We start from the raw sequence: 12,608 nt of genomic DNA, 5'->3' as shown, positions 1-12,608 counted from the left end.
TTCACTTTTCTACTTAGTTTAGAAAACAGTAAAATGAGATTCATGGATATATAATCATTTTGAACAATAGCATCATACTAGCATTAGATAACCCGCAGATCAAAATTTCAAATAATATAATTTTTCAAATAAATTTTCAGTATCTGGTACAGACACTGATACATATTTTTCCATAATCTGTTTCTTTCAACTTTTATATCTCTATGCAGTTATAGAAATGTAATTCATATTTTTAATCATTTATGCTTAACTCATCAAAATACTGCTTTGTGAGTTACTTGATGTGCAAAAAGTTTTTACACACTTCTCAATAAGCATTTAAAACCCTCTCTCCCAGAAACAGAAGTTTTCATTTTTTCCAGAGTCAATAATTATTTTCTCTAGTTACTTTATAATTGTCTTTCCATGGGCTAGACCATTCCCAGGAGAAGATTAATTTTAGTCTAGTTTGTGGTACAGTGGCCACTACTGCACTCCTATTCTCCCTTTGTTTTTTTCATCAACTCAATGCTTTAATATTTTGCTCTCAGTACACCTGCCAGTTATTGTTATAGCTACTACCTACTTGCTGGGAAATAGCCCTCAAATGCAAAAGGCCACGTATGGTCTTCTGAAAACTCTTTTTTCTCCACTGGTCATATTCAGGTCTTGAAAGGATTTTTCTTTCAGATTTTACTAAATAAGCCAGATTTGGCATCCTGGGAAGAGTACAAAGTGGTAGAGGAAAGGAATGAAGTCCGTGAGTTCAGCATTATTTCCAAAGCCTTCCCTGGAAAACAATAATTTATTATTCATTTTGGAATTCTAATTATGGAGATAAACTCCTCCATTAGATGAATTATTTTGTCACAGAACCTAAAATGTACATCACATTTGAGTCTAATTGCTACAAGTTACCTTTTATACCTAAATTTAATAAGCAATGGGATCTTTATCCTTCATATTTATATGTAATATGGCTTTTATTTTATGTTTATTTATTTATTTTGAGAGAGAGAGAAAGTGCAAGTTGAGGAGAGGGAGAGAGAGAGCCCCAAGCAGGCTCTGCAGTGTCAGCACAGAACCCCATGCGGGGCTCAGTCTCACAAGCGTGAGATCATGACCTGAGCCAAAGTTACACGCTTAACAGCTAGAGTCACCAAGGCGCCCCTATGTAATATGGCTTCTAGAAGTAAGTTTTCCTATTTGCAGCATAGGTGGGGCCACACTGTACAAATTCAAATCCTCACTCCACCATTTGCTACCTAGATAACTTAGGCAAGTTATTTAACTTCTCCATGCTTGTTTCTTTATTTAAAAAAAAAAAAGTACCTATCTGATAGGATTGTTTGAAGATTAAATTAGTTCTAAAAAGCAATTACAAATGTTTAATTAAATTATGGGATCAATACATAAATCTAGTGTAACAAGTATTGCCACCGCAAGTCACATAAGAAATGAGTTCCTATACTTTTAACTCCTCTACTTATTACGACTGTGCTTTGTCAACAGAGGCAAATAATGTTAGCAGCCTTCAACTTTAGATTTTATTTCAAATTATGAATTCCTAAACATAGGATGATATATCATTCTGCTATGCACTCAGGGACTCCTTAAGAGTTTGGAATGTGAGGTACATAACTACTCCTGGTCTTAAATTTGTTAAGGGGCTTTGACATCCAAAGAACCGTCGAGAAACAGTTACTAGTATTGAGGAAAAGGGAGGCTAAGAAGTCACCCTTTTAAAAAAAATAAACTGGAGAGCTGCCTGCATTTCACTCTCCTGCCTCTGGAAGAGGTGTGTTATCTAAAGCGCTTCCATCATGAATAATGATTGAGAAACTGCCTTTCCTCTCCCGACTACTGTCCTCCCAGGTAGAAATCCGTGGGCTGATGCCCAGGTGTCTATCTGGAACTTGGTTATTATACCCGTTAGAGTAACCCATCTTCCAGGAGCCCATTGTGAATAAGAAGGAAAGGGAGGGGCGAGAACACTCCAGGTTAGCCGGGTTTCTAAGGACAGACCAGAGCCCCAGTACTTTTTGAGCGCCTACTACTTCAGGTCATTTCGAAACCTGCTATCTTTGTTTACATTTTGAGCTTGGCTCAGCACCAGAAAGCATTACTACCTTCTAAAAGGAGAAGCATCCTGCATTTGTAAATAGTGCCGGGGGGGGGGGGGGGAGCAAAGTTCATTCTCCCTGGCGTGGGAGGACGACTCCCCTGCAACACGTGCGGGTTGTGAAAACATCTTTGAAGAGCAGGGCCAGTTTAAGTGAGGTGGAGGATTGGGGAAAGGCGAGGAGGTAGGTGTGGGGCAAGCAAGCGAAGTGCGGAAGCTGTACGGGGATTCTTCTAGAAAGTGGGGTGGGAAAAGGAGCTTGGGAGGGCGTGTGGAGGGAAGGCATCTGTGTCAGAACGTGCGTGTGAGCAGATACAAAACCCGAGAAGGCGTGAGCAGCGCGCTGTGTGTGCGAGCGGGAGCGAGGGGCGCCGGCTCGGGGTGTGTGCGCCTGGGTGAGTGACACTGAGGGGCGGGCTGGCCGGCCGGCCGGCGGGCGGGAGCAGCCTGCGAGGGGCGGGAGTGCCCCTGCGTGGAGCGGGCCGATCCGGAGTTGTGTCAGTGAAGGAATCCAGTCCGGGGGCCGAGCTGGCTGCGCCCTCCGCCGCGAGCGCCGGCAGCGCGGGGCGAGCTCCGGACGGCGCGCGGCCCAGGCAGCGGCTCCCGCTCGGCCCGCCCTCCGCGCCGCAGGGGCCGCTACCGCCGCTGCGCCTCCTCCAGCGACCGCGCCCCCGCCGCCGTCTCCCGGCCCGGGACAGAGCGACCGGCGCTCGGCAAAGAGGTAAGCCCGGGACTCCGGCAGCCGCCTCCAGGGACCCCCTCCCCGCGCGCCGAGCCCGGGCCGGGATGCGGGGCTCAGGCGGACGCGGCGGGGCCTGGGCGGCCGGGACGGAGGCTCGGCCCCGGGCCGCGCGTTCCGCAGCCTGGGCCGCCCAGCCCCCGCCGCCTCCCGGGGCGCTGGGTGTGGCCCCCGCTCGGCGCCGACGCGGGCTGGCGGCACAGACCGGACGCGGAGGTCGCCGTCCTTCCTTTCTCAGGCCGGAGCGAGCGAACGAGCCGGCGGGCGGGAGGAGGTGCCGGGTCCGGCGCACATTTGCGCGCCCAGGGCGAGCGTGTGGCCGCCGCGCTCCGACGTGGACCCGCCCGCCCCGGATCTGAATCGGCCGCGGTCCCTCGCCGGCCCTCCCCGGCGCGAGCGCCCCCTTCCACTCGCGGGGCGGAGTGAGACCCACGGCCACCCGCCGCCCTCCTCCGTCGCTCGGAGCCGCGGAGCTGCCCGCCTCAGCCGGGACCAGCCCGCCCTCGACCGCGTTCTGGCGCCCAGCGGGAGCGGGATGCGGTGTCCGCGAAGTCGCCGCGATGGCAGGCGGGGTGACGCGGATAGACGCCGGGCGACCCGGCCGCGGGACGGAGAGGTCCGCGCTTGTGGACCCGAGTCCGCAGGCGGCGGACTGAATCCCGAGGAGGCGGTTTCAGAGACGCGGAGAGCGTTCCTCGCGCCCTCAGCACGCTAGACTTCGGGTGTCTCGGACGACAGGCCCTGCTCGCTCGCACTCTGTTGGGCTGTTAATACTTACTGCAGATGTAGGAGGTGAAGGGCTGAGACTTTACCTGGACAGAGACGCGACCGAGGCTTCCCATCTTCGCAAGTGGAGGCTTCCCGTTCTTGGGGGGTTGGGGGTGTGTGTGTTTGTGAACTTCGTGAGCTTTCAGTTCCCAGCAGTCCCGGTTTCAGCGGATGTCAAGGTTTTGGAGACCTGACACTGTAAAGATTCTTTCGGTACAGCATTTTCTTGTCAGTGTATTACAGAATCTGTAGCTTGAAAACTAGTGAAAAACCTTTAACTTCAAACGCAGCCTCTTTCTTTACGTGAAATGTTATATGTAATATTTTTCACTTAAAAAATTTAAATGTTGAAAACTTTACTAGCCCTCTCAAAAAAAAAAAAAAAAAGAAAGAAAGACATTTTAGAACCTGTGCAGAGAAAGAGGCTTAGTCCGGTATTTGAAAGAGTATGGTTGTGTGACCTTTATGACATGGTTTTAGTTTGCCTTAGAGGAACAATTCATTGCCATTCTGATTAATTTTGTTTTCTAGAGATTAAGCAGATATGCAATATGGCAGGGGGAAAAAAAGGACAGGAAGTCAGAAATTGCTTCATTCTGAAAAAGAAAATATTCAAGTAATCAATTATTGTGAAAGATTCTCTGAAAATAAAGACTAAGGTTGCCTTCTGGATAAAGTATTTCATTGGCTTTATAAAACTGTATCATTCAGCTGGAAAGCAGTGTGTTGTATGTATGGGGGCAGTTTTATCAAGTAACTGCACTGTTAAATAATACCTGTGTATGTTAATATTTATTGAATCTTTAACTGGGGCAAAATCAACTTTGGGAATGATTTTTCTATTTGAACAAGGCAAACATTGCTGTGGTCTCTAATTAGTGTTTTGGATTAACTCAGGCTTTGTTAAAACCTATTTTATGGAGGAACAGAATGTAAAATATATCAAATCCTGTATCTGTGTGGCTTTACACACACACAGACACACACGCGCACACACACACACACCTAGCCTCAAAGATAATTTGCATAAAAATACAAATGACTTGAATGCAGAGAACATTTAAGAAGATAGCAAAAACTCCACATCTGGGAAAGGAGTACCTTGGCAATTTTTTCTTTCTTTAATTCCTGCCTCTGAAAATATTCAATTATTTCCCAGGAATCAACTTAGTTTAACGTACTAATTTAGACAGTCAAGACTCCTTTTGTATTCATGTTGTTTTAGGGAGCTCCCTAATGAAAGTCTTAAATTGATCTGTTTCTGTGTTCCCACTGTTTTTCAAGTGGTCATTGTGGGAATGGGTATCTATGGGCCTGTAAAGCTATTCCACCACCTCATAATGATCAGGGAAAGAAAATGCTTAGGCCACACCATTGCAGTCTTTGAAGTGCTGCCAGTCGGAAGCATCTCCTAGATCAATTTTGCTCTGCAGATGGAAATACTCGCAGTAAGAAGTTAAGCTTTAGACATGTCTCATTTTTGGTTCTAAGTTTTATCAGTTTCTCAGTCTGTGATCATAGAATGGTACTGTCATTAACAGTGAATATGCACTTATGGTTTATGTGTGAAAGGCACCCTGATAAGTCTCTATTTTCTTTACATAATTTTAATCAGCGTCTCATGATGTAAGCTAGGACACGAACTTTTGGTTACAGTTTTGATAAAATGGAAGAAGTTGAGGTTGCGGATAATAAGATCCAGACTGCCACTACCTGTCTGGCCACATGCTAGAAGTAGAGTGGGTTTTGTATACAATAGACAGATATTACCTGCTCACCACCCTGTCCTGTTCTGTAGACCCTTTCCTGACTGTGATAATTATATGTGTTACAATTTTTGTGCACAGCATAGCAGCTTTTATAAGCATGGCACAGGACATGAGGGAAGATATATAATATGGAAAGATTTAAGTGATGGAGGCTGTTTATTGATTTCTGAATGATTGTGCATAATTCAACTAATCAATTCATTCCATCACTGTTCTGCCTTAGAGTGTAATCACACAATTAAAATACGATTTTCATGATACAAACAGTTAAAAACCCAGTACACATAATTATAGAAGAAAAACAAACCTTTCTTTTTTCTTTCCTTTTTTGAAGTAGTCTGCTATGAAGGTGTTATTTCCTTGACACATCAAAATGGCTAATTTGGAGTTGTGATGCTTGTTATGTAAATAGGCCATATGTCGAATTTCTCCAGAAGTTTATTCGTTCAGTGTTGTGGTAATGGGTAGGATCCCCTAAGGACCATAGCTAAGAATAATAGTCTGTGATGACGTATTGCTCTCTACTATTTATGTCATTCCCATTGTTTTTGTTTAATAGCTAGTATTTTTATTTTCTAATAAAAAATTCTTAAATGTGGGGTGTCTGGCTGGTTCAGTCAGAGGAGCATGCGACTTTTGATCTCAGAGTTGTGAGTTTGAGCCCCACGTTGGGTGTAGAGTACTTAAATAAATAAAAACTTAAAAACTTTTTTTCTTAAATGGTCTTACCTATTTGTATAGCATACAAATTTTTGTCTCTAGTATAGACACAAACTCTGTTCCCATTTATGCACCTGTTTAATAGACTTTTCATGGTGCATGTCTTGCTGTCAAACTAAAGGCTGTATGCCTGATAACAAACTTTTCTTATTCTTTGCTAAACCTATTCCTTTCACAATGAAAAGACTTCCCTTGTTCTTCTTCATCACCCGGACTTCAGACCCAGTGGCTGTCCTCTTTCATACTGTGCTCCTCCTTCTTTCATACTGTGTATCAAGGTCTGTTAACTTTTCCTTTGTAATGGTTTCTCTGAACCAGTCTGCATATATCCTCTGCATTCCTCACTCTCCTGGATAGCCCAGGTCCATGGCCATCTCTGTTCTAGGATGATTAGAGTGAGCTGTACTTCGGTCTTTCACTAATTGAGTTCTCCCCACTCTGTGTGCTCCTACCACATCAGCTTTCCTAAACTCTTCTCCTTAGAACTCTTTCCAAGGATAGTCTTGCTGGAAGGCTGTGTTGACCTCAGGTTTATCTGATTCGAAAGCCAGTACTCTTTCCACTAGTTCATATACTTTCTCCATGCCCTTGCCTTTAGTTCTGCCTCTCAACCCGGTTTGAATGTACTTTACAGTCTTGCCCAAATTTGGCTTACCAACTTTATTTTCTAGTCCTTTCCAACATGAACCTTCTGTTTCTGGTAATTGGATCTCACTGCCCTTCTAAGACGACTTTGTACCTTTTTGTTCATGCTCTGCCTTTTAGGACATTTCTTTCCCTTTCTCCTCTAACCTAACAACTATTTCAAAGTTAAAGTCAGCCTCATCATGTTACTTATTGGTTTCTTCTTCTGCCCTTTTGTCTGCGCCTTCCCTTTAGACCATCAGACACTCTTCTGTGCTCTTGTATGCTTAATTCTTGCTTTTCCAACGAGACTGAAAGTTCCTTGAGGGCACTGTTCTACCTTGCATGCTACCCTTGAACCATCTACAGGGCCTTGGCGTAGGAAGCTCTTGATAAGTATACCAGTAGAGTCAGTAAACCATAAGGGTGAATTTTTTCTAAATGATGAGCTTTCATATTGCATGTGTACTGCTCACCATTGTGTCCCCAGAGCCTAGCTTGCAGCTTGACACCTAGTCATGACCTCAATAAATATTTGTTAACATAGAAATTAATGTTGACATTGGGTAAAAGGAACAGGCATTTGAAGAAGGCATCTGTCAAGGAGTTTTTTTCCCATTTTTCTTCCGTGGTTCTAATCAGCTTCTCCATTCATCAGCTGGGAGATTCTGAGGCCTCGGTATTTTCCAGACTCGAGATAATGATGGAGGCTGGCAGTTGTGAGTTGGAATTAAGGAGGCTGTCGTTATTTTAAGGTGGAGTGATGAGTCCCAGTAGTGAGCAAAAAATAAAAGCATTCAGGCTTTATGCCAGTATTTTATACATAAAACAATTAGGCTAGAGTTCTCAGTTAAATAAAAGTTTAGCTAATCGGCCATAAAATCCCAGACTGTATTGCAGAGCTGTCCAAGCTTTCATTTTAAAACTTCCTTGTAAATTAAAAAAAAATCATCTGGGGATCCATGCAGGGATGAAAGGTAAGGTAGGGAAGAGTTGGCACCCATCGTATTATATTCAGGACAAAATTTAATTCTTCAAACCTTCAATAAGACTCACTTTGTACAAGACACTTTTTTTTTTTGCCAGGAAGGAGTTTATAGTCTAACAGGAGAAATGACACATGTATCCCAGAAATAAAGGTTTAAGAGCTCAGAGGGGAAAATTCCCTTTCCTGGGAGGTGGTGGGGATCTTGAGTTGTTTATTGAAAGATTTCAGTAGCTATCATTGGGAATGTAAGGGTAGAAGAATGGTGGTTGGGTGTGGGGGTAGTGCAGGGCAGGCCTCTTCTAGAGTTCTGACTCCAGTATCAGTACTCTATTACACTGCCACTGCTCCTAAGCTGACACCCCACCAGAGCTCTCCTGGGCTTTGGTAAGCTGCAGTGTTCAATAATGAAACTTAAAGCATATACAGATCCCTGCAATAATTACTTTTGGTGCCAAGTGCTGAACTGACCATGACATAAAGCACAAAATAAATCTTGTAAGCAATATAACCGGTGCATTCCTGGGTAGCATCCAACTTGCTCAGAATGCTCAAAAAGGTCTCCTGCAATATGGAGACACAGCTGAAGGTTGAAACCTTCATAGTGCTCTATATAGGGAGAAGTGTGCCCCGATTGTGATCTCAAGAAGTCATTCACCTATGAGACACTGCCCAGTGCACCCAGGAGAGCTCAATAAATGAGTAAACATACTGTTACACAGAACCCTAGCTCTCATTCTGTAGAAGTATTCCCATGAGCTGTAAAACTAGGACTGATAGGTCTAAGTTTCAGGGAAGACAGATTTGGGGTCAGTGTAAGAAAGGTGGTCCTTTTATGAGAAGTGTGCTAGTTCATGAGGTGGCTAAGCACCCCCCCATGGCTAAATGTATTCAAGCACATGCTATAATACTCAGTGTCTCATTTACATACATGCCTTCTCTCCTTTTTTCCTCAAAACAGTGCTCTAAAGTACATACTTTTATTACTTCCGTTTTCCTAAAGAGTGATAATGAAGCCTAGAAAGGTTGAGTAGCGAGGTAGGTGTAGAGTAGATGTCAGCTGTGCATCTGAGGGCTGAGACTGAATATGTACTGTGATGAAGAAAGGACACAAGCATCAGATGGCTATTAGGATTATTTTTAAGTTTATTTATTGAGAGAGAGAGAACACGTGCACAAGCAAGCTGAGGAGGGACAGAGAGGGATAGAGAATCTCAAGCAGGCGGCATACTGTCAGCATGCAGCCTGACACAGGGCTCGATTCTACGAACCGTGAGATCATGACCCGACCCGAAATCAAGAGTTGGATGTTCTTGACTGAGCCACCCAGGTGCCATTAGGATTTTTAAGGACCCTTCCTAACAGTAGGATTGGTGGTATAATTCTCCTTAGGGATCAAGATGTTGATTATTGCAAAGCACAGATTCAGCAGCAGCAGGGCCCAATGCTAGAAATTCAGAACAATGTGAATATAATTATCACCATCGTGATAGGTATCACTTATTGATTATCTCATTTAAACCTCAGGGTTATCTTGCAAGGTAGGGATTATGTACCTTTTAAAAGAGGAAAACACTGAAGTAAGGAATGTTACATAATTTGACTTAATCTGCATAGTTGATATGTTGCGGAGGAGTCTGGTGTTTGACCCCCCTAAACCCGGGCTTTTTTCTTACACCGCTCTGCCAGGTAACGCGTGGTGATACAGAAATATTTACCTATCAGTTCAGCACAGATACTGACCAACCAGAGAGGCCACAACCTATAAACAACTGCTATGGCTCTCCAGAGTAAACTGAGGTGATTTAGGTAGAGTAAAAAGGTATGCGAAAATCTTGGTAGTATACCAAGACCACAAAGCTGGGGCAGAAGACTAGTGACTTCTGTGTTCAGTATTTATCTGATTTTTTACATGATATGTAGGACTATTTTTAAAAAGCCTTCCTGTGTAATATGGGGTGCATGGGTGACTCAGTTGGTTAAATGTTGGACTTCGTTTCAGGTCATGATCTCTTGGTTCTTGAGTTTGAGTCCTGCATCGGGCTCTATGCTGGCAGGTCAGAGCCTGGAGCCTGCTTCCGATTCTGTGTCTCCCTCTCTGTCTCTACCCCTCCCCCACTCGTACCCTGTCTCTCCCAAAAATAAATTAACGTTTTTAAAAAGCCTTCCTGTGTAATTATATTTCATTTCTATTTCTAAATAAAAATAGTTTTGCAGCGGTAATGTTGTATCTTCCTTATAAATGGCAGGTTCTTCCTCCTCACCCCTTTTCTTCCCTTTATTCTCTTTAGTCAGAGGCTAATCTCTCTGGACAATGTCCCCTCTTGCTTCCTCAGGGACCTTGTTGCATTATCTCTCTTTTCTTTAGGGTCTCAACCAACCTTTTCTTTTAGTGCATTAACGTGCACAAGTCTTCTCATTTTTTATAAAAACAAAAGACATGACCAGCAAAATCACCTTGGCCCCTTCTGTCTTGGTCTGGTTGTGTTCCATCCCATTGCTGTTGTTAGAAGGACCTGTTCTTAACACAGTACCTGCACCTCCCCTTCTCCCCTTTCTCTCCAACCCCCCACAGTCCTGTCCTGTCACGATGACTACCTCTGACCTTCAAACCGGCAGATCCTTTCTTTGTCCAGGATTCTCTTCTGATTTTTGACCTGTGTGCCTTTGTGATCACTCTCTGCTACTTGAAACTTTACCCACTTGTTTTCTGAGGTATTCCTCTCTCCTGATGTCCATTAACAGCATATTCCTAATGTATTTTCTCTCCCAGTGAAACTCACTTCATCAGTTTTTAAATGTGGGAGTCATTCTGGATTCCTCCCCCTTCCTCAGCCCCTACCTTTCATTGATCACCAAGGCCTGTAGAAGCCATCTTTCTCAATCTCCTTGGAATCTGCTCTGACTTGTCAAGACCACTACCCCCATTACTGCTTTAGTTCGGGCCCTCATCACTTCTCTTGAGGATTACTGCAGTGGCCTCATAGCTGGTCTTTCTGCCTTCTGCCTGGCCTGCCTCCAATCCGTTCCCCACGCTGCTGCCTTTCTAAAAGGCAAATTTGATCACGACTCTCTGCTGCTTAAAATCCTTCGGCAGAGTCAGAGAAGCAGTCTCCAGGATAAAATCTAAGCTCCCTAGCATGGCACAAAAGCTCCTTTGTAATCTGGGCTCTCCCTTCGTGTGTGTATCAAAGTCTTCTCTAACGACCCTGGTCCCTGCCCCTGCCCATAGCATCCCTACTAGAGGAAACGAGTTGTTATAGGAAAGGAATGAGAGGAAAGATGGGAACAGAGAAGAGATTATAGAGCTATGCTATCCAGTACTGTAGCCACTAGCTGCGTGTGACTGCAGAGCACTTGATATATGTGAGATGTTCCGTGAGAGTTAAATACACCACAGTTCAAAGACTTGGTATGAGAAAAAGATGTGAAATGTCTCATTAAAAGATTTAAATACTGATCATGTATTGAAGCAGTAATATTTTGGATACAGTAATTTAAATAAAATATATTATTAAAATTAATTTCACATGCTTATTTTCACCTTTTTTTTTTTAACATGGCTACTAGAAACATTTAAATTGCCTGTGTGGCTCTCGTTTTAGTTCTTTCAGACAGCATTGTTATAGAACATCTCCTCATTCCCAGGGGATACATACTGTAGGAGCCAAGCCCATGAGCTTGTTGAATGATTAAGTCAGCCCTACAGGTATAGAGAAGCAACAAGTGCTCAGTTTCTTAAATCCAGAGATACAAAGTGCTTTAGATAAGATTCGGAATCAAAGAGACAGATTGTGAAAGCTACAGCCAGGAGTCATGCATACAATGTGCACTGTGCTGAAATCATGTCTGCCTCATTCCCAAGTTCCTGCTTTGCATTTTCATGTAGGAATCCCAAGGTGAGGGTCCAATCATATATCTCCACACTTTATGACAGTAGTCTTGCAGCTGAGCTACATAAGCCTTAAGGTAAGTCCCCTGCTGCTCCCTTCCAGGCTTCTTCAATACCAACACCTGCCAGCAATGGGCAGGAAACTCAGTTTGGTAGATGTTTGAATAGCTTGCCTGGATACTGGCTGTTAGCTGGTTCCAGACCCATTACACTGAGCACTGCTTATTAATGAGCTGCGTCACTGGGCTCTGGGTTGCATTTGTACCATATGTGCAACTTGGGAAGAGAAGGGGAAGGCAAAGATAGGGCTGCTTTTCCTAAATTATGATACATCCACTTGTTCGTCTCCTGTGGGAAGTATAGTCTCACGTGTAGATGTGAAAGAAAGATAGCCTTCATGGTGTGATTTCAGAATCTGTACTACTGGAAAGGGCACTTCAAATATCAACAGCTTCTCTTTCCTGCTCTCTAATATGTGAAAGCCTACATTATACAAACTCTGTTCCCTTTCCTAAGATCAATACGGTTTATCGGAAAAAAGAGGACAAATTTGGCACTTGAAAGACTTGGTTTTGACTTATGTAATTGGCTGTCTATATTATTTAAATTATTTAATCTTCTAGGTCTCCGTTTTCTTATATATGAAGTGAAATTAATAATACCCACTTGTTTTGTTACAGCTAAATAAAACAAGATATAAAGTGCCCAGAAGCAGGGCCTAAAATGCAAACACTAGGGAAGTGGTAATGTAAGCTTGTTAGATGTGTGCTCCTTAGGTTGAATCATTTTATAGACCCTTCCCTGAAACTGATAAGGAAGAGAAAAAGCAATCTGGGTCAAGGGCCCCCAATTTTACCCATCCAGGGGTGAAAAAGGACCATAAGGAAGTTCCCTTCACGGTTTGCTTAAGGCCAGTCCTACCTAATGGTTTGCATTTGTGAAAGTATTCATCTGGGATTATGAGTACAGCATGAAGGCATGGAAAAAAGTCTTGTTTACATCGTCTGCCA

The 12,608-nt window shown here is 43.7% G+C and overlaps 1 protein-coding gene across 4 annotated transcripts in view; it reads left to right on the top strand.

Moving 5' to 3' along the window:
* The first annotated feature begins 2,251 nt into the window (after positions 1-2,251).
* Positions 2,252-12,608, top strand: part of SPATS2L (spermatogenesis associated serine rich 2 like) — a 165,342-nt gene continuing 154,985 nt past the window's right edge. Inside the window, exon 1 of one of the 4 annotated variants that reach the window (XM_039222067.1) lies at positions 2,252-2,285. The gene's annotated coding sequence lies outside the window, so the exon portion shown is untranslated. Of the gene's footprint in view, positions 2,286-2,414; positions 2,497-2,531; positions 2,823-12,608 lie in introns of those variants that run through there. The other 3 variants (XM_039222066.1, XM_039222065.1, XM_039222064.1) reach the window with 3 other exon arrangements.

The sequence above is a fragment of the Hyaena hyaena genome, unplaced genomic scaffold (assembly GCF_003009895.1).
Source record: "Hyaena hyaena isolate Hyena2069 unplaced genomic scaffold, ASM300989v1 scaffold_1050, whole genome shotgun sequence".
In the NCBI taxonomy this organism is placed as follows: Eukaryota; Metazoa; Chordata; class Mammalia; order Carnivora; family Hyaenidae; genus Hyaena; species Hyaena hyaena.
The sequence above is the reverse complement of the archived record's forward strand: the minus strand, read 5'-3'. Positions and strand labels throughout refer to the sequence as shown.